General features: G+C 41.8%; 1 long non-coding RNA gene across 1 annotated transcript; it reads right to left on the reverse strand.

Annotated features, from left to right (window-relative positions):
• Window positions 1-5,242: 5,242 nt before the first annotated feature.
• LOC142829407 (uncharacterized) lies at window positions 5,243-22,983 on the reverse strand. The gene is made up of 4 exons (XR_012903804.1): window positions 22,845-22,983; window positions 21,924-22,318; window positions 7,363-7,427; window positions 5,243-5,478 (listed from the first exon to the last, which is right to left on the reverse strand). It is a non-coding gene; the product is annotated as an uncharacterized LOC142829407 (long non-coding RNA).
• Between the last annotated feature and the right edge of the window lie 1,491 nt (window positions 22,984-24,474).

Consider the following 24,474-nt stretch of genomic DNA (forward strand, 5'->3'; position numbering starts at 1 on the left):
CAATGGATTTTTCACCTTCAGTCCATTTGGTATAATGTCCATCCGTTTGCATTTGGAGAGAAAGATGATATCTGTTTGTACTTGTGCAAGTTTCTTCATGAGGTTGATAGATTTGTATTAAACAAAGTGATCATAGTTCTCATGGCAGAATTTGCCATTTAAAAAACAATGACCCTGCTATACCAATACCCTGTAGAAGATGCAGGAAAAGCATGTTAGCCATTTTAACAATGTGAAACATCAGTAACCTCATGGAATCCATGTGCAAACTAGTAATGAAACCTGTCACATGGTACAGTATTAAATGTTGAACAATCTGGGAATTGAAATGACCGGTTTGGTTATTCCTTATTAATTTCTGGTTGCTTCTGTTCCCCCACTTTATCCACCCATTGTGCCTACAAAACAGATTTTAATTAAATCGTCACAACGAAAAAAAAGAGAAAAAACAAAAAGATTTAAAAAAGATGCCACACATCCTAAAATAAGACACCAAATAAATAAGAGACATTGCTAATATGCTAGGGTATGTCCACACTACAAAGTTAATTCGAACTAACAGAAGTTAGTTCGAATTAACTTTGATAGGCGCTACACATACAAACCGCTAGTTCGAACTTAATTCGAACTAGCGGAGCGCTTAATTCGAACTAGGTAAACCTCATTCTACGAGGACTAACGCCTAGTTCAAATTAAGTAGTAATTTAATTACTGTGTAGCCACTTAATTCGAACTAGTGGGAGGCTAGCCCTCCCCAGCTTTCCCTGGTGGCCACTCTGGGCACCACCAGGGAAACTCGTCTGCCCCCCTCCCGGCCCCGGAGCCCTTAAAGGGGCACGGGCTGGCTACGGTGCCCGTGTCAGGTGCAAGCCTGCCAGCATCCAGCCAGCAGACCCTGCACCTGGCACGGCACGAACCAGCCACCCGCTGCCACCCAGCCCTCCCCCTCTTCCCGGGACCAGGCTGGCGGCTCCCGGGAGCCTGCCCGGGTCCGCAAGAGGCGGGCGCTCTCCTGGTCTAGTGTGGAGATCGTGGACCTCATCCACGACCTCCGCACTAGGCACAGGAAAGTGGATGTCTAGGGCAGGATAGCTGCCAGCCTGGCCACCCAGGAGCAGGTTTGCATGAAAATCAGGGTGGTCCAGTAAGACACCCAACCTTGAGCCCTGAGCTTAGAATGGCCGTACTGGGTCAGATCAAAGGTCCATCTAGCCCAGTAGCCTGTCTGCCGACAGTGGCCAACAATAGTGACCCTGAAGGGGATGGACCGAAGACAATGACCAAGCCATTTGTCACGTGCCATCCATCTCCAGCCTTCCACAAACAGAGGCCAGGGACACCATTTCTACCCCCTGGCTAATACCACTCCATGGACCCAACCTCCATGACTTTATCTAACTTCTCTTTAAATTCTGTTATAGTTCTAGCCTTCACAGCCTCCTGCAGCAAGGAGTTCCACAGGTTGACTATTTGCTTTGTGAAGAAGAACTTTCTGTTATTAGTTTGAAGCCTGCTACCCATTCATTTCATTTGGTGTCCTCTAGTCCTTCTATTATGGAAACTAATGAAGAACTTTTCTTTATGCACCCTCTCCACACCACTGGTGCTTTTATAGACCTCTATCATATCCCCCCTCAGTCTCCTCTTTTCTAAGCTGAAAAGTCCCAGTCTCTTTAGCCTCTCTACATATGGGACCTGTTCCAAACCCCTGATCATTTTAGTTGCCCTCCCCTCTCCCACTCTCTCTCTTCCCCTCTCCCACCTCCTTTTCCCAGTCTCCCCGAGTTTTGTTCAATAAAGAGAGTTTCTATTTTTGAACACACGTGTCCTTTATTTTGTACATCAGGAAGGGGGGGCTAGGGAGCGGTAAGTGGAAGGAGGTGAGGGAGGAATGGGGTACGAGCCCCCAATGGGGAGGACTGGGGTGGCTCTGTGGGCTCCTTCGGGTGGAAGCTCTCCTGCAGCCCCCCAATTGACCCCCCCCAGATGGCAGCCTGCGGCAAGTGCAGTCGGGCTGATGGCCGAGTGCTGTGATGTGCCGAGTGTGGGCACTCAGGACTCCAAGCCAGGACTGCTTTGCAAGTGGGGAATCCCTGAGAACTGTCTGTCCGGGGTGGGGGTCGGGTCCCTTTAAGCACAGCCCTTGGCTAGCCTGAGATAGCAGCTCCACGCTCTAAGTCCTAATCTGATGCCCTGCCGGCACTGCTTCCGGCCATCCTTAACCCTGGTTCAGGGTCCACTCAATGTGGACATGCTAGTTCGAATTAGCAAAACGCTAATTTGAACTAGTTTTTAGGTCTAGATGCACTAGTTCAAATTAGCTGAGTTCGAATTAACTAATTCGAATTAAGTTAGTTCGAATTAGTGCTGTAGTGTAGACATACTCTTATTTCTAAATAGCTTAGTTCACACGTCATATAGGGAATCACTGTGTATTTTCAGTACAAATTTGTATGCACAATGATGAGTAACTATATTTAATTTTGTAGCGTTTACTAAGAGTCAAGTATAAAGTATTTAACTCTTTGTGTGTGAGGGGTACAAAAAATATTTTCTGTTGTGGTCAGAATAACCCCTAGAACTGGCCCAGGACACCTCTGTGGAGAAGTAATTGTGGCTGCCTTGTGCATCTACAACTTACATCCTAGAGGATTTGCTAGTGAAGATGGGCAGCAAGGAGAGGGGAAGAAAAAGGGAAGTGAAAATCTGTCCCTAATGAGGGACTTTCACACTAAAAAAGGCCTACATATACTATACCTAACCTGCTCTATCAGGCCAGAAAGACTAGGTGTATATGCAGTGATGAGTATAGTACAAAATCCTGAGATGTCCAATAAACTAATTTCAATGAAACATCAGTGCATAAGGTGGAGCAGAGAACCACCACTAACAAAATGGTCACTTCAGAATTGTTCTATGGTTTCCACAATATGTTGATACTTAAACAAGATCTTTAAAAAACCCCAACCTACCTCTTCTCCCCCCCCCTCAAAAAAACAAAATACAAAAACCTGCCCACCACACCACTGAAAATAAATGTTTGGTTTGTAAAAAGGGAGACTGCCAACAAGCTACATTTTAAAAAAATCACAGAATCATAGGATTGGAAGAGACCTCAGGAGGTCATTGAGTCCAACCCATTGCTAAAAGCAAGTCCAATCCTAACTAAATCATCCCAGTCAGGGTTTTGTCATGGCTCCTCGTTCTGCCATCTGTCACTACTGAGAACAGCCTCTCACCACTCTGTTTAGAACCTCCCTTTACGTAACTGAAGGCTGCTATCAAATCCCACCTCACTCTTCTCTTCTGTAGACTAAACACAAATCCCTCAGCCTCACCTCATAAGTCATGTGCTCCACCTCCCTAATCATTCTGGTTGCCCTCTGCTGTTCCCTCTTCAATGTGTCCTCATCCTTTTTATAGTATTGCATAACTGGATGCAATACTCCAGATGTGGCCTCACCAGTGCCAAATAAAGGGGAATAATCACTTCTCTAGATTAGCTGGCCATGCTCCTAATTAGGGCTGTCAATTAATGTGCGTTAATGAATGCGATTAAAGCAGAGCAGAATTAATGCGTTAATTTTTTTAACATGAGTTAATCGCAGGCATTTCCAATGCCCTACCACTTTGAAATGCCGCTGTGGCATTTTAAAGGGGCAGCGCTAGTAGAGACCGGGATCAGCTGTGTGGCAGTGCTCTTTGAAATGCCGTGGCAGTGTTTCAAAGGGGTTCCGCTTGGTGCTGCCCCATTTTAATGCTTTGGCAACATTTCAAAGGGGCAGTGCTGCACAACTGATCCTGGGCTCAGCTCGGCACTGCCCGTTTAAATGCTACCAAAGTGTTTCCAAGGGGCAGCGCTGCATGGAGCCTGGGGTCAGCTGGGGACTCCAGTCGATCCCGGGCTCCTGTGGTGCTGCCCGTTGAAACGCCACTATGACATTTCAAAGGGGGAAGTGGTGCATGGAGCCCAGGGTTAACTGGGGAATCCAGCTGTTTTCAGGCTCCTGAGACGCTGCCCCTTGAAATGCCACAGCGGTGTTTAAAGAGGCAGCGCCCCACAGCTGGCCTGGGCTCTGCTCGTGTTGTCCCTTTGAAACACCCCTGTGGCATTTCAAAGGGGCAGTGCTGCACAGAGCCTGGGGTCAACTGGGGACTTCCACTGATCCTGGGCTCCCGCGATGCTGCACCTTTGAAACATCACGGTGGCGTTTCAAAGGGACAGTGCTGTACAGCTGATCCTGGGCTCTGTGCAGCACTGTCCTCATCAGCTTTTCAAAGGGGCAGCACAACGTGGAGCCTAGGGTCATCTGGAGTCTTAGTATTGTTTAACATTGTGATCGCGATTCATTTTTTAATTGTATGATTAATTGTGATTAATTTGTTTAATCGCTTGACAGCCTGTAACAGTGCTTGGGTTTCTTCCATCCAAAGGGCAGGACTCTGCACTTGTCCTTGTTGAACCTCATCAGATTTCTTTTGGCCCAATTTGTCTAGGTTGCTCTAGACCCTATCCCTACCCTTCTATATACCTACCTCTCCACCTAGCTTAGTGTCATCTGCAAATTACCTTCATCCAAGTAATTAATAAAGATGTTGGACAAAATCAGCCTTAGTACTGACTCTTGGGGCACTCCGCTTGATACCAGACACCGACCAGACATCGAGCCGTTAAGCCCAACAATCTGGCCAGCTTTCCATCCACCTTACTGTCCATTTATCCAACCCATACTTCCTTAAATTGCTGGCAAGAATATTCTAGGAGATCGTATAAAAAACCTTGCTAAAGTCAAAGTATATCACATCCTCTGCCTTTCCCATGTCCAGAGTCAATTACCTCATCATAGAAGATAACCAGGTTTGTCAGGCATCGCTTGCCCTTGGTGAATCTAAGTTGCCTATTCCTGATCACTTTCCTGTCTTCCAAGTACTGTACTTCAAAATCAATTCCTTGAAGATCCCCTCCATGATTTTTCCAGGGACTGAGGTAAGGCTGACTAGTCTGTAGTTCCCTGGATTGTCCTTCTTCCCCTTTTTAAAGATGGGAACTAATTTGCCTTTTTCCAGTTGTTCGGGACCTCCCCCTAGCACCACAAGTTTTCAAAGATAACGTCCACTGGCTCTGTAATAACATCAGCCAACTCCCTCAGCACCTTCGGATGCATTAGATCTGGTCCAATGGATTTGTGTATAGGTCAGTAGTAACAAAATAATACAAGCAATTAAAAAGAAAGTTTACCTTCTTTCTGGCCTGACTTCTTCTCCCTGGTGAAGCAATGAAGTCATTTGAATGTGTAGTAGTATAGTCATAGGCAGGGCTCGACAAATCAAGCAATCTGCTTGCCCGTGGTGAGTAGATTTTAGTCCGGTGGGGCTGTGCAGCATGGTCAGCGCATACACAGCATGTGCTTCTGCGCGGTTGGCAAGCAGGGCTCGCTGCCGCTTGGCGAGCCCTGGTCATAGGAGAGGAAAGATGATCTAGTGGAAAAGTGACAGAAATAGGAGACTATTCCATTCACAGCTCTGACACAGACTTAGTCTGCACTTTTAGACAATTAACTCAACTTCTCTATACTCATTTACCCTATAAAGCACTTATCTGCCTCACAAGAATGTTGTAAGACTAAACTTTTAATATCTGTAAGTGATTTGCAATCTATTCATGCAAAGTACTATATTAAAAAATGCTAGATACATAGCGTGGGTGAGATTTTTTTAGTTGCATCAACTTCTGTTGCTAAAAGAGACAAGCTTTTAAGTCACACAGAACTGGGACCAACACAGCTAATGCCACACTCCCTGTAAGAGCTAGTTATTATCACTACCGTGGAATAATGAACACCAGACTGGTCAACTATACACCCCATTTTGAAGTGTCCAATCAGGCAGCAGCACAGACAAAAGCAGCAAACACAGTACAATGCTATGTTGAACATAAAGTAGTAAAGCTTCAGAGGGGTAGCCAAGTTAGTCTGTAAGTGGAAAAACTTAAAAAACAACAAATAATCTAGTACAGGGGTTCTCAAACTTGTGATACTGCACCCCCCCTCTAAGTTGCTGGTGACCCCCCCTGGGGGGTCAGGACCCACAGTTTGAGAAATGCTGGTCTAGCAGCACCTGAAAGACTAATAAAAAAGCAGATAGTATCATGAACTTTCGTGGGTACTTTCATCTGAAGAAGTGCGTTGTACCCACGAAAGCTCATGTAAAGTACTAAAAAAGGAAAAGTATAAAAAAGGAGTTGACAATGTAAGGAAACTGTTTCTGTGCTTATTTTTAAGATTATTAAAAGCAGCATTTTTCTTTTGCATAGTAGAGTTCTGAAGCTGTATTAAGTAAATGTTCAGTTTTAAACTTTTGAAAGAACCATAACATTTTGTTCATAGTTACAAACATTTCAGAATTATGAACAACCTCCATTTCCAAAGTCTTTGTAACTGAGGTTCTACTGTATTATTATGGAGACTCAGTTGAAAAGTGCTGTGAAAATATTATTTCTCCAGTAATATACTGTGATATCAGAAATACAAGATATGGCTTCTCTGCAGGATATTGCAAAAGGGTCATAAGTCAGAAAACTCTGACATAAGCCAAAGTAGCTGCTAAAGGAGCCACAAAAGCTATATATTTTTATATAATCCTGCTTTGCTCTAGGCTTCTATCAATGTGTTAGTTCATCATCCAGCATTGCTATGACACGCTTTCAACAAAAAACAGCAGCAGCAGCAACAATATTAAAATATTTATTATAATAAAGTTTGACACTTCTGTAGAAAATTTCAAACTGTTTTAGAGTGCTTGATTAACATTAGTTGAATTAAGCTTCACAATACTTTGTGAGGAAGATAAATATTTATGCCCAGGTAAAACATGGATAAAATCAGGGGTGTCCAAACTTTTTTCAAAGAGGGCCAGATTTGATGAAGTGAACATGCGTGAGGGCCGACCATTTTGCCTGACATTCTTTGAACCATTAAAATTAAATGCAAATTAACTATTTTATGCAAAGTTTATTGCAAACGGCATACTTTTCATTTCGTCACATGGATGATAAATCTAAACAGGTGTTAAATCACTCTGCCTTTCATATCTGAAGGCCAGATGAAAAAAAAAATCCAGGAAGCTGAAATATATGTCAGGAACATTGTAAAGTACATTACATATTATTGGTAATAAAGGTTGTCTGTCAACTTTTAAGTTCAAAAAATATGAACAGGAACATAACACAAAGTATACATGTTGTGTCCAAATATATTTATAACTGATTTAGACCAACTGACATTAACTGAGATTTTACAATGTATTCATCTCAATACATATGGATTCGTTGGAGGCCATAAAAGATAGGTATTGCCAAATTACCTGGGGGGCCGTATTAAACCGGAACATGGGCCGCAATTGGCCTGCGGGCCGGACTTTGGACATACCTGGATAAAATGATATACAGAGGGATTAAGGTCAGTTGCTTCAACTGAGATCAATATCAATTCTACTCCCAGAGTTAGTTTCAGGTTAAGATTTTCAGAAATGGGCATCTAAACTTAAGTTCCAAAATACACATTCTTGTTCCTATATAAACGAGACTTGATTTTCCAAAGTACAGTACTGAGCATACAAAGGTCCAAATGATTTCAATGGGAATTGTAAGGTGTTCATTGTGATAGATATGGCAATTTGTTGCATATCCTTGTGAAACCTTATTGAATTAAGCTTAATTATCTTGTGACGCTATTGTATTAAATGCAAAGTTAATGTATTTCTGTGGGCTGAGATTGCAACCTCTCAAAAATATGTTGGGAGTTCTAAGGATTATATTGAAAAAGTGACAGACTAGAATGGACTTTTAGGACAAGAAGTGTAAAGTGGATTTCCTGCTTGGAAAAAAATCTAGGCTGAGGTTAAATTTCCTCAGCTCCGAAGTAATGTTCTCAGGACTGGGTCATTGTCTGTTGATTTCCTATACCCAGTGGGAAGGTCAAAGTCTGAGCTGTGTTATAAAACAGTTGAACTTCCCAGCCTGTGTTCTATTCTGAATCTGAAAATTTGTAAAATTTACTTGTGGGTTTTGAAGGACTGACATCTACCAGAGCCCAAGGTTGGAGTTTAGGTTTGTGTCTGGCAAGCATTTTAGCAGGAGTGTAGATTCTTTGGTTTTCACTATGTTTTTTTCTGTAATGCTTTCACCTAAGAATAAATGTGTTTGCTTAAAAAAGCACTATGTAGTAACTTACAGCTGTAGCCAGTACACAGGGTAGAGTCTCAAGAGAGCAAGGAAATCTCAGACACTTGCCTTTTAGACGGTCTGGCTTGATGGAATATCACAGTGTAGTTCACAGAGCTATGAAACCTTGCTGGCCGGGAAGGGAGAGAGATGACAGCTAAGGAGCCAGGACACTAGAATGGGTGACCCTGATGGATCACCGAGTAAGAGTATAGGTACAATTGTCCTAAAACTGTGATACTCAGCAGTTCTGAGTATCCAACCACTTTTATTTAGTAGCATGAATGTGGATTTTAGAGCTTGGGCACTCAGAATCTCCCTGCTAGCTGAGTCCCAGACCCAACTATCAGGGCTGGTCCTAACCAAAAAGGAAAAGGGTCGGGGAGTAATCAGGGAAACCTAAGACCAGCTCTGTTGGCAGCCCCTTGAAAATGGCAGCCCCAGGTGACTGCCTGGCTCGCCCTCCCCTAAGGCTGGCTCTCCTAACTAATGTCCAAACCCAAATGTCTACACTGCAGTTTTATAGCCACATGAACCAGTCAGATGACACAGGCTGATCACGGGTGTTGGATTTCAGGATAGACATATCACTACTCCTCTGCTCTCACTTGTCCCTCTCTCTTGTCTTTAATGGTTGATCTGCCAAGATTTTGTACTGAACTGAATAAAGGGAAAAGCACATCCAAACATTTGTCGGGAGTAGATATTTTTAAAATGATTAACACAAGAGAACATTTATAAATCTCAAGTTGCTGCATGGTAAGAAGCTTGATTATATACAAGAAAATATTCTGTTTACTGTATTGTTTGGTTGGAGAGAATTGGATAAATACATGCCAATGAGGCTTGTCCAAATAGTCTTTAGAAAAAGGACCTAATTAGCACTGCCATGTAACTAAACCAGCCCCAAGCATGAATGTAGTTAACAGACTTATGAAGTACAGTAGAACACAGAAATAGCAATGAGGAAAATATGACTTAACAACTACAACAAAAAAAGCTCAAAATAGCACCACCATTGTATTAAAGGGAAAAAAGATAACATTCATTTAGGCAGCCATCCTTTATCATTTAACATGTAAGCCAGGGCTACTCAACACATGGCCCATGGACTGCATGTGGCCTGTGGCCTGTTTGTTTGCAGTCCATGGTGCAGTTTGAGTTTACGTGGGGCTTAATGCGTAGCCCGCAGGTGGGAACCAAAACAAAAAAGTAGTCAATATAATGGTCTTCTATTGATATGCATTTTAGTAGTTAAATTCCTGGACACTCATTGCTCATTAAAAGTGCTGTCATATGGGTGGAAATCAGGTAAATATTTCATTTGATTAATATCAGCAGAACTGACTTAAATGGGGCCTGCATGTTGTGTAGTCTTACCTTAATCTTTGTATTCATGCCATCAGTGTGAAAGAAATTATTTGCATATATTTGCATGTATATGCAACCACACTTAAGATGTGCCCCTCGGCATGTGCTGTGATATAATTGTGGCCCTGGGGCTTCCAAAATTGAGTAGCCCTGATCTAAGCTTTCTAATGACAAAAGATTTATGGCTCAGTAGATGTACAGGGAGGATAAGGTTAATTACATCCACTGAGAGGAATAGAAATACTATTATTTTAATTATTGCTTCAGGACAAGTTTTCCCCAAACTTGGGCATCTAAAGTGAGGCTCTTAAGTCCACATTCAGGCTCATAAATAAAAATGGCCTGATTTTCAAAAGTATTGAGGACCTTCATCTCCATATCAAATCTAGTGAAGTAATTTTGAGATTTGAGATACACTCCTCTCCTAACACAGCACAAACACAGATGGGCTTGATCTGGAAATCCTGTCTGTATAAAAAATGCTAGATTTGGTCTTTACTAGACAAATTAATCTAAAAGATATGCCAAGTGGAAACTTTACATTGTCCTCTACTACTTGCCTTTCATTAATATAGGCCCAATCTTTCAAAACCTTTAAGTGTGTATTGCTTTAGTCACATGAGTAGTTCCATGTCATTTTTATTCATACACATTTTTATTCCTTTTTTCAATATAATTTTAACACATGTATAAATACTTTTCTGATGAAGGATGGATTTAATCTCGTGTTTAAATGCTTTGCGGAATTGGGGCTTACATCCTCCGGTATTTTCCCTCATTCTAACTGGTTACTTTCACAAATTGTGTCACACACGATTCATTACTTTTTTGCTTATCGGTGTATTTAAAGTTTTTAAATCTCAGCAATGCACAATAAGCCCAACAGAAAATACTTAGGTTTTAAGTGATGCTCCTCAGCATATCATGAAAGATAGCAAAGTTTGTTGTTAACTGAATCCCAATGCATGCCATATAGGGAAAGCCCAACCAAAAGCAAGTATGTCTTTAGAAAGAGAACAAGTACATTTTGATCTACTTTTTAGCAGGGAACTGAACGCCTTCATTTTGACAATCCCAAGCTAATTCTGAAACATGGTCATGACTCATTGTTTATTTCAGCAATCCTCCTCAAATAAGCTTCCTACAATAATAATTGTCTGCAAAACTGGGAAAACTTAGGACTATTACAGCAGCTGCATTTCTGCTGCTGTGTTTGAAACTCAGATATTTCTTTTGGATTTTCATTTTATATCTCATGTATTCTTAAGGGTTATTATGTTTTGTGCTTTTCCATCCTCCCCTACAACTCAAAACAAACAAACTACATCTGCTCTGGGAGATTTTCTATGGTCATGTCTGTGTACAGAACTATAGTAAAAATCAGAGGCAACATATTCAAACTGGGGTACCTAAAGGTATTTTATATTTTAGGTATCTTATAAAATATTTGCCTGAATCCATAACAATTTGAGCACCTTCAATTTCCTTCTGAGGTCATACGCACAACTCAATAACCCATTTAGTGCATATTGTTACCCCTAAATATAAAATTTAGTTGCCCAGTTTAGGCACCCACTTTCAAATTTTGGCCTAGGCCAATAGTGTGTTTTCATCAAAATTAAGTTTGTCCAGAGAATAAAATGTTCACTCCATGAATCTACTGCTTGTTTTAGGAAGCTCTTTTAAAAAAGTGATTACAGCAAGGTCAGAGCACGTTTAAAGTTAGTTTCTACCAAAAAAGCTTTTAGAAGAGTTATAATTTAGCCACAAAAATGTGTTGCTGACTAAACACTTTGGCTCATAATGTTAAGGTAAATGGAAAAAATATCTGTCTTGGTTCAGCAAGATACTGCAATACAGGCAGTCCCCGGGTTACGTACAAGATAGGGACTGTAGGTTTGTTCTTAAGTTGAATTTGTATGTAAGTCGGAACCGGTACATATTGTAGGGGAAACTCTAGCCAAACATTTCTCCAGAGCTCAGTTTTATTCTCCCACACCTCACTTCCCTCAGTCCTTTATTCTCAAGCTGAGGTGTCTGCTGAGAAAAGCCGCTCCGCGTCTCCCTGGTCTGCTGGGGGGAAGCAGCTAGTGCGGGGTTGCCTCACCCCGTTTGTAAGTAGGGATCCGATGTAAGTCGGATCCATGTAACCTGGGGACTGCCTGTATATAAAACTTCGAGTTCGAGTAGTCCCTTTGTGTTGAAAAGTTATGGCATATGCTAAAGTGCCTTCCTGAATCAGGCCTTTGATTTGTATGATTTACCTGTCAACAGTTTTAACTGGTAGAAAGCACAAAAAAGAAAGAATATATGCAAAATTATAGAGAGGGCCAAATATGAAAAAACCCAACCCCAATCCAAAACCATGTTCAGAATCAACAAGAGGAAGGCCAATTTTCAGAAGAGAAGTTGGATGCCTAAATGGATGCTGAGATCTTAGTTAATTTTTGTATTACATTTACAAGTACAAAAATGGCAGTCTGATTCACCCTTATTGTATCTCAGCAAATGGAGTTGGATTGGCAGAAAACTTTAGGAACACAGTATTGATCCAGGCTCTGGGAGTATAGGTTTTCTTTGCTCTTATAATTAAAATCAGTTTAGAATTTCAAACAAATGAAATACCCCCAGATTAAATATTTGGATTACTCCTGACATATTATAAACAGAAACATTTAAAAATAGTCATAATATAAAACTTTGCTCAGCAGTTTTTATGGTATTTTAATACATACCTTACACATCCTGTAAGTGTTTATCAGTTTAATAGAAGGGGTTTATTTAAAATGCTGCAGACATACATTTATCCCACAGACCAGAACTGATGCTTGAGAGGCATTCCAGTCTCTTGAATAAATAGGAGGTGGTTTTAAACTGTTAGAACACATATTTACACTACAGAACAAGACAGCTCCTTTCAATCCATTTTGGTCTCTCTCAGGTAAATAAGACACTTTAAAAAAAACACCTAAATACACATTTGCCCAAGAGTGAATTAAGTTGTTTAAAAAACAAACAAGCCAAAAATGTGCTAAAGAATTTAAATGCAAAAACAATATTACCAAAACCCAATACCAATAAAAATCTAATGAAAGGCCAGAAACAGGCTTCTACTAACACATGCTGGTGCAAATCATCATAGAGGTTGACTCTCTCTAGTCCAGCACACTCTGGGACGGGAACATCTGGGTCCGGCATGATTTTAGTTAGCTGACTATCCACTTGTCATGGGTGTGGCCAAGTTTCCCACGGTCCTCTAAAGCTTGTTTACAGCCACTAGTCCTGGCTCTCAGTGTTCTGTGTTATTATTTAGATCAAATTTACCCCTAAATGTCTTCTAAGAGCCCAGTAAGCAGTGGAAGTGTTGTTAATACTGCTAGACTATATTGATCTCCTGTGATCTGGCAAATTCTCTGGTACGGCAGTCAGGACCCAAAGGTGCTGGACTAGAGAGGTTCAACCCGTAGCTCTATTGAGAATAGTGGAACTAAACTGACTTACACCAGCTACAGATCTGCCCTCTAGTTGTAACTCTTGTGGATGGTCTTTTCCTTCTCTCTCCCCCACGATTGCCAAGAATCTGGGAAAGAACATTAGCCTGGACTGCCTGGCATTTTGGGGAACTGGACAGGAAAAGCGTAGCTTTGCTACTTTCCCATTTTTTCTCATGTCAGGTCTAGTACAGGAAGTACACGATGGGATTTTTATCCACCATACGCTTCATTCTGACCTACATGTGAAGGACGTTGAGGAAAAAAAGGGTCTAAGACTGGTGATGTGCAAACACTCCACAGAAAAGAGGTCACTTGCGATGAGCGCCAATCATCCCAAATTCTTGTTAAAAATTCTTAAGTATTCTTAATTTTGTCACAAAATAAGAGCTACGGGAAGGTCCCCAGGCCAACCAATAGTGTGTTTTTTTTAATTCAAAGTTTCATTTTTTGGTGATTTTGTCTGACTGGTCATATCACTCAGAACCTCGGAAAGCTAGGTAACTCTTTTAGGTGCTGTAATGAGGTTGTACTCGCCTCTCGAGAATTCCCTGTGGCCATGTGCCTATGCTCGTTTTGTTTATAATGGCTCTTTGGTGACTCAGTCCTTCAGCTAAATCACACAGTCTGTGTGCAAAATAAAACAAAGCCCTTTCAGGGTGCAAGTCTAACAGGACCTCTCTTGGTGCCCTCTTCAATGTCTTTCAGTTTGTTCCCACTCTGGAATACAGCTGGGCCATCCTGGAGGCAATTTCTTTGCCTTTTCAGGGCCCTTCTGGTTCCAGTCCTTTGGGCTGGGTCACTATAGTCCAATTCTCCCCCTCCCCAAGATGCTTCAAGATCTAGGCCACTTCTTTCAGTAGCTAATGGGGAGTTGGAGAGACACATTCACACCCAGACAAGGGTCCTTATAGTTAGTAGCTGTCTGCTATGCCTGTTCCACTGCTGCTTTCATCCCCGGGGCCACCTCCTCACATTCCAGTGCCATCTTTACCCTTACCTCAGGGCCCTGTCCGGTTTGCCATGAACTCTCCAAACTGAGCTGTCCATGGAACTGTTACTCTTCTGGCCATCCAATCACACAATCTTCACTCCTTGACCTCCTCAAAGCAACTAGCTGCAGCTCCTTTTATATGGCCTTCCTGGCCCCTGATTGTCTATTTCCCCTGCAGCCACTCTAGCCTGCATGGAGGACCTCTCCACTGCTTTTTTTTTCTGGGTCAAGGTGTGGCAGGACCACAAGGTCTCCAGCAGGTGGCCTCAGGGCCTAGTTCTCCTATTACAGGTGCCTAAATATGAATTAATGTACCTAGATTTAAAATGAAAGATTGTATAGTTCAGTCTAAGGCTTTTAAGCACTCAAGGTTCAAAGAGGGAGGGCTCAGATAAGAGTGTCTGGGATTCTTATTCCAAACATGTGTGTGTCGGGAGCCAGATCTAACCCCTTCAGTTCCCTAAAAGGTGCAGCCAACAAGGAACCAGGAGAGGCTGCCAGTCCCTGTGTATAAGGGCAGAGTTTGTGCAGCTGTTTTTAGGAGTGGCTAGCCCTAGAAACCAAATAAAGATCTTTACCTGTAGTTCAAGAGTAGTGCTGTTAGACTCAACATTTGTGTGTGTGTGTGTGTGTGTGAAATGCCAGTTCATGAGAAATGAAATTTTGTAGAAGTAAATCATTTTAATGAAACTACTGTCAGTAAGGTATTCCAAGTATAGGGTGCAATTCCTCATCAAAGCCAGAGATACAAACTTACCCCAAATCAGCAATATCCCAGTGCTCAGAGCTTGACCCCATAGGTAGGAAATCTAGGTTCAGGTCTGGTCTGCCTAATTCATTTCCCCTACCGCAGGACACTCAACCCCTCTCCCCCCTTTTTTTGTTGTTGTAATACATGAATTCCATTTTGTAAACACTCAGCTCTACCCAGGAGGCAAGATGGCTTCTTAGTTGTCCCTGGGAAGCCATGGAGGATGTTTACCAACCAAGAAAATCTGCCACCCAGTAATATATGGCTACATCAGCTCCATCTTCCTGCCTCTCAGAGGGTACGTCTACACTAGCCCCCTAGATCAATCTAGGGAGGCTAATGAGGGTGACTGGAATTGCAAATCAAGCCTGGGATTTAAATATCCTGCGCTTGATTTGCATGTTCCTAGCTGGTCGCCATTTTAGAAATTGACTAGCCCGAAGTAACTGTCCGTGTCTACACGCGACAGTGAAACGGGATTCCAGAATAAAGCCCTAAATTGAATTAAGTGGTATTCCTTGTGGAAAGAGGTTTACCACCTAATTTGGTTTAGGGGCTTTATTCCGGAATCCCGTTTCACTGCCGCGGGCTTGATTTGCAATTCCGGTTGCCCTCATTAGCCTCCCTAGATCGATCTAGGGGGCTAATGTAGATGTACCGAGAGAGATGGAGATGAGGTCCTTAATCAAATATATGTGAGTATCAAAAAAGATCATCTGTGAGTTTGGTTCTAGGGATAAGTGAATGGTAAAAAAGGAGATTGAGTCTGGATGTTCTTTTTCTTTCTGAATTTATTCTTTCATCTCCATTTTAGATCTGATGATGCCTCCATTCTAGTTCTGATATAGGTCATTCAGTTGCTGTTATAACAGACAGTTTGAGTACCCATAACTGTCAAAATGAGACTATCACAGTTTGCTCTAAATAGAACTGGAGATGTGCAAAATGGGTCAGATAAAAACAGAAACCAAATCTTTACACATAGGAAAAGCAATTCCAAGATTCAGAAGTGTTCCCTTAACCTTTTTTCTCCCTCCATTATTTCTTTTTTTTTCTTCCTGACACTGCCCTCGGGGAGTTTATTGCACTTTGCAAGCATAAATGCTGATTTTGCCAAGAAATCTGTTTTGCCAAGAAACTGAAGTGAAGCATCAAACTTTTTGTTTTTTTGAGTCCCGTGACTAGTTTGACTCCAAGCACAAAGCAAAATCTCTTCCCCTGGCTAAAGGGCCAAAGAGGTAAACCTTCAGTTTAGTAGGTTCAAGCCTTTTCAGCAAACTTATTTAAGATTTTATTTGCCTTTCTGCCATGTGACTGCTACCCCAACAGGATTCTCAGGGACATTCTTTGATCAGGAGTGTTTTCTTTTTAACACTGTGGAATCTCTGGTAACTTTTCCTTATAACTCTAAGAACCAGTTATCCCAAAGCACTGTAGGAGCTATATATTTATCTGTCTTTCCAGTGTTTATTTTACTTTGTTATTGTGTTTGGCTGTTCCTTTTGGACAGAAAAAAAAATCCGGCAATAAATTCTCCTTGAGCATCTTAGATTAAAACAAATAACTCTTTGTTTTATTTATTTTAATGATGGTGGTTATTTGAAATACTTAAGAAGCTAAATGTTGGGTACTATTTCTGGCTTTAGGTTCCTTAATTCTTCACTGTCTGCATGAATTAAAAAATAATTTAAAATATTATTTTAGGGAATAATTGAAGTGCAAGAGGAACACATTCTGTCAAGTTTGTTTCCTATTATGTCCTGGTTTTCTGTCCAAATTATTGTTAGGACTTCGGACAAATCTATTAAGTGAGGTAGAGCCAAACAAACCATTATGAGCTATAATGAATGCACAGGTATTGAAATCTTCACACAAAGGTACACCCATATTTAGAAAGCAGGCACTGTTGTCCAAAATACTAAAGCTAGCTTTCTTTTAAATAGAAACTGGATTTAAAAAACCCACCCATAAATAGGAATAGTTGTGGTTTTCACATTACCTTTTTTTACATTTGCAGGCTGTGTAATAAAAAAATGGCATGAAAGCACACTCTTAGGTTGCACAGAGTACTTCAAAAGATTCTTCCTTGTTTAAGAAATTGCAACTTATATAGCTACAGAACTATCTGCATGCAATTTCTGTATATGCAATAAAAATGAATAACCTGAACACTGTTTATATTTAATGTGGCAATTTTAATCTGAAACACTTTGCATTTATAGCAAACAATACTGTACAGAACAGTCTCTTCATGAAATCATTTTTCCTAATATGAAAGTAAAACACTAGTCTAAGCCTAACAGTTTTGAAGTACATTTAATATTTAAAAAGTATTAACACTATGCCCTTTGATGGTATGACTTTTAGATCAGCTTAAAACATTTTTCAATGGCCTTTCTTCTCCAGCTTGTTGATTCATATTCAGATCAGGCTGAAACAGCTAAAAAATTACAGTATTATATGATGCCTCTCTGGTTAGCTATGTAAGAAGATTCAGTAGTCCACAGTGCAGTTTCTAGAAGACATACTATAAATCAGAATGCCAGCAATAGGCCAAGTGTGAAATGGGTTTGAAGATTCTTCTATACTTTGTCCTTAGAAATGATGCTGGTAGATTAGGATGAGACCATGCTGACAAGAATAAGGAGATGGGGTTGGCCAGTGTCAGTGCCAGTTCTATCCTATGGATTCAGATAGCTCTTCAGTATCACTAAATTGCTAAAATGGTAAACGTGGTTCTGGGAAGTTTAAATGGGATCACAGCATGTCCAGGGGTGAAAATAATTTAAATTTCTTACAGGTACTGTTGTACTGCAATCCCCCCTTGGAAGGAGGGGTGCTCAGGGCAGAGGGCTGGAAAGGGTTGCAACATGACAGTAACTGTAAGAAATGTAAGTGTGGTTTGGAGTGTTGGGGGTTCAAGGCAGGGGGTAAGAGGTGCAGTAGTCAGGGCCAGGGGGTTGGAAGGTCTGTGTGGGGGCCCAGGCCAGGGAATGAGGGTGCAGGAATCAGAGCAGAGGGATGGGAACTGTTGAGGCTCAGGGCTGGAATCAGGGCAGGGTGTGTGTGTGTGGGGGGGGGGGAGCAGAGGGCAGAAATGTGGAAGGTGTAGGAGTCAGGGCAGGAGGTTGGGTGTTCGGGGTCTCAGGGCAGGGAACTGGGGGTAGTGTGGCCATTGCATTGCCTGCCCATCAGATCCCCAGGGCTGGCTAGGGCAGTGGGGCTGCACTGCCTGGCCACTGGATCCTTGGGGCTGGAGCTTGGATGTGCTGTGGCTGACTCCAAGGACTGTGATGGTGGGCTGGCGGGAGGGAAGGCGGCTTTGGTCTGTGGGGGATGGAACCAGAATGGAAGGAATGGGCTGCCTATGCCCAGCACTGGCATGGGAACCTTACCTGTGTATGGTAGTCGGCAACATCCAGAGTCTTGCCCCCAGCCAGCCATTTTCTTATTGGAGCTCCTTTCTACCCCCTATACGAGTGGTGGGTGGGATCTTGGGGGAAGAAGCTGAGTGAGGGCAGGGCAACAGTTTGGTCAGTGTTGCCCATAAAATATTAATTTGACCCTGCAGGTGTTGAACACTCCCTATTTTTTTCTGTGGGTGTTTGAGCCCAGGAGCACCCATAGAGTCTGTGCAACACAATAGGAGTTAGGAAGCAGAACTTCTCGGACCTCCTCAAGCAGGCTTTGAAACTGAGTCACTTACTACATGTGTCCAAAGTAGTTCTCATTTCCCTGAAGCTTGGACCCTTCCTGACTCTAGTGCACCCAGTTTTCCCCATTGTCAAACATTGTGCACATGCAAGCTAGATTTAGGTGGTTTAATTTATACAGATATAAATTAGAACCTAAAAGAGTGCCATGTAAAGAATTACACCATGAAAGTCATTTTCAGTACATAACATCATCATATTATATTGGTTCTACAAAATGCAGGAACTATGCTGCATATTCTTAAACCTCTATTTACTGGCAGAGTAAATAGAGCACCAGCAGGCACAATCTACTCTTGTTGGTAGGTTTTCTCTATTCCATTGCCTTTTGGTTCTTTACCTTTCCCAAAAAAATTGTGAGCTTTCCAAAACTGCTCTTTCCTTCATGTAAGCCCTGTCATTTCCTCTTAGGGCTCTGTTTCCTTTCTAAACATCGTACAGTCCAATTGCTTTTATTTGGTTTGATGACTTGTCACTCCCAAGTGTGCATCAGTAAAAATAATAAGAGAATTTTTTGCAAAACATCTTGAGAAGTTTTTGATTGCTTTGAAAGACTGCTGGCAGCCTCCCAATAGCTCAGGGTACTTGAGTTAAGAAGAATAACATGGTATTGTAATTCTCTTTTAAGAGCAACCAATAGCTCAACTCAATAAAGCAAGCTATAATTATTCAGCTAAAACTCTCCTAAAATAGCTGTCAAAATTTGCTTGCTGTGAGGTAAAGCAGATTGTCAATAATGTACAGTCATTATAATTTTACAATAGAACCATAATAAATTCCCATGAACACCGTTCCCCGATGACATCAGTCCTCTGTTTGAATTTGAGCTTTGCCATTGTAGTTGTTTTGGAAAATTTAATTAAATTGCTGCACCCAACCTAGCTGATTAATAAGGAAATGGCTGTAACTCCTTTGGAGCTTGCCACTTGTTTAAGAGCCTGACCACTCTATCTTTAGACACACAAGATTGTACTTAGATAAGCCCCACCCAATCTATGCAGCTCCAGAAAAAATGCTTCCTCAAATCATTACACTCCTCGCAATGAGTTTGGATTCAACTGCCATAGCAACAAGAGTCCATCTCTTCAGAAAAGTCACTGGGAAAGATCACTAGACCTATTAAATAAATAAAAAGCCAGGGGAGGGGAGTAATACGTGGGTTTTAGAGCAATTGCTTATTACATTTATATCACTTTTGTTTACCCAACCGCTTTCTACAATTTTTCATTTATTATTTCTTTCTCCTTGTCAACTTAAGAAATCCATTCAGGACTGATGACCTCTTCTGTTTTTACTGTCCCCTTGTGTACACATTTGTTTAACCCCCTAGGTTACTCTAATACATGCCGTACACTGTTTTAGCTCATATTGTAACTATCCTTTTGGAATCTCCTTGCCCCTTAAGTTTATAATTGACCCGTGTGTCTTGTTTGAAGCCTGCTACCTAGAAGACAGTATCAGTGGTTAAAGGAACATGGCTAGATATCTCCTGAGGAAAGCCTTGATGAGTTGTTCCCTCAAAGCACGGGACAAATTTGGTCAGGTTTAGATGAACCTATATGAAACCAATCATGGAAAAACCCAGCAATCACAAATTAGGGTTTGACTAGTACAACTTCTTGCTTTATCCTTAAAAATGAAAGGTTTGTTATTTTTAATTTCAGAAGGTGACTCTAGTTTACAGTGAAAATGTAACGTGCTTATGTAGGCACCCCCTCAAGTCAGCCTTGTCGTCACTTTGCTCCTTAGACTAGGAAGAAAGTGGTGCATGCTTGGGACATTCTCATGCATAGGGAATGTTATGTAGCCACAGAACAACCAGAACATCTCAGGGGCCAGGCAAACAGTGTATGTATGGGGGGGAAGGACCCAAAACCAAATACATTTTTATGAGTTTCTGTTTTTTTCACCGCTTGGAGCAGCTGGGAGTAATAATCTCCACAGAAGAGTGAAGAATCAAAGGGAAGAGTGTACGGAAGTGGTTCAAACACAAAGTCCTTGATGCAGAAATTTCACTACTATAATCTGGCATTGGCATAATTAGTGACATAAAATATGGACAGCTCTATTTCTGATCCCCTACCATCTTCCAAAATAAAGATAGGACTAGCAAATAACTGCAGCTATTGCTGTATTTTCTCCAACGGCTGGTTCATTAGAAGAACATGTCCCGTTGTCTGAAGTTTGTCCAAGGGGTAACTAATTAGCAAGAAAAATAAACCTTTTAAAGCTTTTCAGCTGTCTTTTGTTGTTTCTCTGTCTCCTCTTTTTGAAAAGACTATTTCACAATAATAATCCAAGTTAATATAAGCAGTACTTTCTCAGTTCACTGTAGTACAGTTATATAAATTTAGTATTTGTGTCTGCAAGTTTTGCATCAATGGTTTATGAAAACATAAGCTACACTACTGATATAGTTGCACTGGAACAATTTTTAGGGTATAAGTGCACCTCTCCCCCACCTTAACTAGTTCATGCCCCTCACTGTTCCAGGCTGAGGCCACAGCATGGGAGAAGCTGTGGAGCTCCAAGAATGGGACCAACAAATGGGACCCTGGGGTCTGCAGCAGAGCTGCTGGGACCCTGGTAGCAGCAGAGCCCCTGGTGGGCGGGGTCCCAGGACCACTAGTAGAGCCTGTAATGCCGGCAGGTGGGACCTCCTAAGCTGGCAGCCAGGATCCCAGGTGGAAGAGGAAGCACTAGACATGGGCTGACAGGTGGGACCCTGGCGTGGGGTACAAAATCCACACCCCTGCTTCTTGTGCTTATATACTCATAATTGACTGTTAATAGTATGTGATTAATCATCTACATCACCAGATCACTGCTGAAATGCTTAAGGCAGACCCCAAGGCAAGCGCACAAGCTCTGAAGGGTCTCTACAACAGGGTCTGGGAAGAAGAGAGGGTACCGGAGGCCTGGAAGAAGGGCATCATTGTGAAGTTACCCAAAAAAGGTGATCTGTCCATCTGTGGGAATTGGAGAGGCATTAATCTGCCGTCTGTGCTGGGAAAGATTTTCTGCAGAGTCCTGCTACAGAGAATGTGAAAGGGCATTGAGAAAATCCTCAAGGAAGAGCAGGCTGGCTTCAGAAGTGGAAGGTCATGCACGGACCAGATCTTCATCCTACGCACCATAGTAGAGCAGTCAATAGAGTGGAACTCTTCGCTCTACATTAACTTCATCGATTTTCAGAAGGCGTTTGATAGCATCCACCACCCCTCATTCTGGAGGATTCTACAAGCATACAGGTTCCCTGAGAAGATCATTAACATCCTGAAGGACCTGTACACTGAGAATCAATGCTGTGTGTGACATGAAGGACAGCAGAGTGACTGATTTCACGTGAAGACAGGGGTCAGACAGGGCTGTGTAATCTCACCTGTTATCTTCCTTGTGGTCATCGACTGGGTGATGTGTAGAGCCACTGAGGGCAGATCAAGGGGAGTGCTATGGGGACCGACTGCTCGGCTTGAGGACTGCGACTTCACAGATGACCTGGCGTTTCTCGTGCATGATCAGCAGGACATCCAAGAAGAGACTGACATTGTTGACAGGACAGCCAGAAGCATTGGGCTCAGAATTCACCCTGGCAAGTCCAAAGTGATGAAACTGAGGACAACTAACACCGATAAAACCATCGTCTACAACTCATAGCAGGTAATCCTACAGTCTATATGTAGGATAATAGAGCTGCCATGGGTAGGATTAAGATGTATATTTGCAGTGAGCCAATACCGGAGGGAAATAGAGCCATTGGAAACTTCTGTATCACAACTGTAGAAGAAAAAAAAAGATTTAAGACCAAGCCTGCAAGTACAACTTGCAATGTACAGTAGTTCACATCCTAGACCCAACCTATGTAGCTAGACACACACACACACACACACACACACACACACACACACACACACACTTCTCTCTCCCTTTTCAAGATTTGGTACATTTATGTGCCTAATTGTTCCATGTCACTAGATAGGAACAGATCCCACAGAGCTGCTGGACTCTGTTCAAAGGAAGATTGACAAAGAGAGAAAATTAATTTCCTCTTCTGCTAAGAAAGTTGATCTTCCCCACAGTAGATTTAAAGAAATTGGCAACCCGCAGGCGGGAAATTAACCACTGTGTCTGCTCACATTTGGTCTAACTACTGTGGAGTGTATCTTCGTTCATTTTCCAAGTCTCCTTTTGTCTTTGATTAGCTCTGCCAGGCATGTAATCACACAAGCAGAAGAGAGATGATATCCTGCAATATTTCTTTCCTTAGAAGTAGAGAAAGAAAATAGATTTTAAGTAAACTTACCTATCAGTGGATATCCCACATTATCTGCTTAGAAATTTTCTTTACAGCTATGATTAGGCTGCAGCAAGGCAAGTGTCATGCATATTGTCCCCCCAGCATGCTAGAAAGGCCATCTGCAGGGACAAGGAGAAAACTAAATCTCAACACTCATCAAGTATAAAATTCATATATATATGTGCCATCCATCAGCAGATCTTAAAATGGTTACAAAAGTAAATAGGCAGTTTTTCTTCTGATTTTACATATTAGGGAAATTGAGGCATAGAAGGCCCTGGTCATGTGACAAACAAGTGTTGAATAGAACCCAACTCTCCATCTTTAGATTTCACTACAAAGAACTTGCTGTCTCCAAAACCATGCTTGGCCCCTCACTAGCATGAACTGCAATTCATGTTAGTGATTTTATGACATGGGCACTTCATTTATTTCATGAATGCAAATTTAACGCAGTTTCAGTCATTACTGATCTCAGCTACATTCATATCGGCAATTCTTAGGAGATGGGCCTGAGATCTCATTATTAGTTACTCTCTGATTTTTTTTCACTAATTTAATCACAAGTATCCCAATTTGCTTGTCAGTTAGCATCAGGTCACACATCGCATGATATTCTTATCAATAAACTAGGCAAATACAACTTAGATGGGGCTACTATAAGGTGGGTGCATAACTGGCTGGATAACTGTACTCAGAGAGTAGTTATTAATGGTTCACAATCCTGCTGGAAAGGTATAACAAGTGGGGCTCGGCAGGGGTCTGTTTTGGGACCGGCTCTGTTCAATATCTTCATCAACGATTTAGATATTGGCATAGAAAGTACGCTTATTAAGTTTGCAGATGATACCAAGCTGCGAGGTGTTGTGACTGCTCTGGAGGATAGGGTCATAATTCTGGACAAATTGGAGAAATGGTCTGAGGTAAACAGGATGAAGTTTAATAAAGACAAATGCAAAGTGCTCCACATAGGAAGGAACAATCAGTTTCACACGTACAGAATGGGAAGCGACTGTCTAGGTAGGTGTACGGCAGAAAGGGATCTAGGGGTTATAATGGACCACAAGCTGAATATGAGTCAGCAGTGTGATTCTGTTGCAAAAAAAGCAAACGTGATTCTGGGATACATTAACAGGTGTATTGTGAGTAAGACACAAGAAGTCATTCTTCTGCTCTACTCTACGCTGGTTAGGCCTCAGTTGGAGTATTGTGTCCAGTTCTGGGCACCACATTTCAAGAAAGATGTGGAGAAATTGGAGAAGGTCCAGAGAAGAGCAACAAGAATGATTAAAGGTCTAGAGAACATGACCTTTGAAGGAAGGCTGAAAGAATTGGGTTTGTTTAGTTTAGAAAAGAGAAGATTGAGGGGGGGGGGGGGACATGATAGCCGTTTTCAGGTATCTAAAAGGGTGTCATAAGAAGGAGGGAGAAAACTTGTTCATCTTGGCCTCTGAGGATAGAACAAGAAGCAATGGGCTTAAACAGCACCAAGGGAGGTTTAGGTTGGACATTAGGAAAAAGTTCCTAACTGTCAGGGTAGTCAAACAATGGAATAAATTGCCCTGTGAGGTTGTGGAATCTTCATCTCTGGAGATATTTAAAAGCAGGTTAGACAGACACCTGTTAGGGATGATCT

This window comes from Pelodiscus sinensis, chromosome 5 (genome assembly GCF_049634645.1).
Source record: "Pelodiscus sinensis isolate JC-2024 chromosome 5, ASM4963464v1, whole genome shotgun sequence".
Lineage (NCBI taxonomy): Eukaryota > Metazoa > Chordata > Testudines > Trionychidae > Pelodiscus > Pelodiscus sinensis.